Consider the following 3,040-nt stretch of genomic DNA (forward strand, 5'->3'; position numbering starts at 1 on the left):
ATACAATTACAAAAGCCTACAAGAGTCTACACCTAAAGTGGAGGAGCGGAAGGATGTACATATGATGAAATCCTGGAGCCCGATCCGCCCTCAAAGGTTCATCTCCAGTATCAGCGTCCTCGGGCGTCGCCCCCTCAATCATGCATCCTCGAGGGTGATTCCTTCGACCGCCACCTCCTCTAGGCTCCCAGTTCAATCCTCAAGGGATTCCCACCGGAGAATATGAAGAATAGGAAAAGCAGGGGACATAGAGGAGGTAGAGAAAAGAGACATGGCCCACCGAAGCCAAAGGTTAAAGATTCGGCAGGCCCCAGCCTCAACGGCCGATAGTGCCACTTTCTCCCTTGGGAAAGGAAAAAACCCTAGGGATGAAGTCCCACACCAGGCTTGGGCAGGAGAGTGAGCAGTGGTGTATAATCCGAGCCCCCTTTTGAACAGCGGTGCATAATCCAAATGACTATCTACATGAGGGAGAAACCAACTCCCCATCCATCAGCACCTCGGGCCAACAGCAGCAGCAAAGGCCAGCATATCGAGACCATAGCAATAGCAGGACAATAGGATTACGCTCGACAAAAGGAAGTTCCGGCAAAGGGCCATAACTCGATCTAAGGGAGTTCCTCCAAACGGACTTGAGGACATGAGCTCCAAGCATAATGTTTAAAGATAGAAGAACATGGTAAGAGGGAACAGGCAAGCGAGCCAACAAAGGCACTGGGATAGGAAACCCAACACCAAAACACCCCCATTTATAGGGGTTTATGACGCGGTCGTCGAGGCTTTGGAAAATTGACCGACGGGCGCAGTTAATGCATCCATGGAAAATCGAACCGACGGTGGTACCTTCTCCTTGGAAAGCAAGTATCGGGAGGAAATTGAATGAGGTCGAAATACACAAGCCCATGAAGGCTTTATTACCACAAAACTCACGATAGGAGTCGCATCATCATTATGGCATCGCCGAGAGAAGCTCGAGGAGTCAAATGTCAGAATCATTTCCCATCACTTCGCCATGGGAAACGCGGAGACTATCTGTACGTGGAAAAATCAAAGGACTTGATTTCTTGCTGTCAAGTCATTTCAAAAGAATGCCTCGAGACCCCGAGGACGGGAAGTCGTGACTGAGTTCCCGACCTTGGGGCTCGTCGAGGCCCGACTCAAAGAAAACGAAGATTGAAGCCAGGACAGAGGGGGGAAGTTCCAAAGGCACACAGCTAAGTCTGACAGGGCCGGCCTATCCAGAGCCTATGATGAGGCATCACGTCAAGCCATCCCATCTCCCTACTCTGTTATTAATATCCACATACTTGCAGCTGAGTTCCCCTCCTATATAAAGGGGATTCATCCTACCTTGTAAGGGATTGATGTTCCTCTATTTCTCCACAAGTGCAATAATATATCTCTTTATCTCTCTTTTCTTTCTAACTTGTTCGTTCTCACCGGCTCGAGGTCGCCTCGAAATCCATCACTTTTTTATTTGTTCTTCACCATATACCTTAATAGTGGCCATAAAGAGCCTTGTTTAATTATATCTTAAACTGTTTTCCCATCCCCGACTATCCCCGATTGCTCGAGCTCAACCCTGACACCGACCCCGAGGTCCCTCATCGACCAAACCAGTATTCGGGCGGCAGGCCCTTCGGTTCGATCACATATTATTAGCGTCAACTACTCTAACAACTAGCTCGGGAATAAATCACATATTTTTAGAATTTCATTTACAAATTTAATTGTTGTTACTATTTTCATGGTAAACATGGTTATTTAGGCTAAATTGAAAATAAAAGGGTTGTTTATTAAATACCCAAAAAATTAAATAAAACTAATTTGTAAAATAATTAACTAATTAGAAAAATGATTTTTGTGCGTAGAAATGTTTTAAGAAAAATTTCAGTATTTTGAAATATAATGGACTAATTTCTAGTAAAATAACGCAAAAATTGTATGCATGGTCTATAATTGCAAAGTTACTACAATTATAACCAAAAGGTGACAATTTGGCTATTTGTAAAATAATTTAGACTTAATAGGACCATACATAGTAATATTAAATCAAGAAATGTGTTAAAATCATTTGTGATGCAGTTTTATAATTATTTATATAAATAAAATACTAGAATAAATTAATTTAAAAATAGAAAAATTATGGAAAGTTATCCATTGATGTTAATGCATAGTTTTGAAGGTATATATGCACTTTAAAATATTATAGTGAAAAATTGGGTATCAACAGCTGCCCCTCTTTACCCGAAAAGGATCAAAGAGTTTTAGGGTAAAGAAATAATGGCAAATTTTGATTGAATGGGATGTTTTGAAAGATAAAGACCGGACTCTGGTCTTTAAGCTGCCTACATATCCTTGGTTTTACAGGAATCGGGCCATGTGTAGTTCTGGACCCACCGTTGAACGAAGCCGATGAAGTTGTTATAGGAATGGTAGCCAATTTCGATAACAACTCTTTTATGAAGGGTGATGTCGTATGGAGTAATGATTGTGGGTCTAGAGTGTATTGGATGTATTATATGGCAGATAGCTGGATATCACGAGGTAAGATGGGTAGCTGATGAGAATCAGTTATGAATGGCGAAGTGAAAATGGTATGAGCGGAAACCGGAGAGAATGGTTGCTCCTGTTTGAAAACGGTTACCTCTGAGATCAACTGCAAACTCAAAATACAATGCATGCAAGTACGTAGATTATTGTAAAAATTTAAACGTGATGCAAATTCCCTTTGGACCATGAAAGATTTTCTTTGGACGATGCAGATAACGTCTTTAGACCATTATGTCCTGGTCCATGAATTGTGAGATAAGAGATTCACAGGCGATGAAATGATGTTCTCGGGCTATGAAAATGGTTCATCCGAACCATGATGCCTTTGAATAATGATATGCGAATTTGAGAGATCCTTAGGCCATGGCATGGTGTTTTCCGGCTATGAGGCGATGCCTTTAGTTAATGACGTTGTTTGACAAATTGGCGATATTTCACCCCATGAGATTTAATAATATGATGCTAAAATCAACAAGACAAGGCTTAG

This window comes from Nicotiana sylvestris, chromosome 3 (genome assembly GCF_000393655.2).
Source record: "Nicotiana sylvestris chromosome 3, ASM39365v2, whole genome shotgun sequence".
Classification (NCBI taxonomy): domain Eukaryota; kingdom Viridiplantae; phylum Streptophyta; class Magnoliopsida; order Solanales; family Solanaceae; genus Nicotiana; species Nicotiana sylvestris.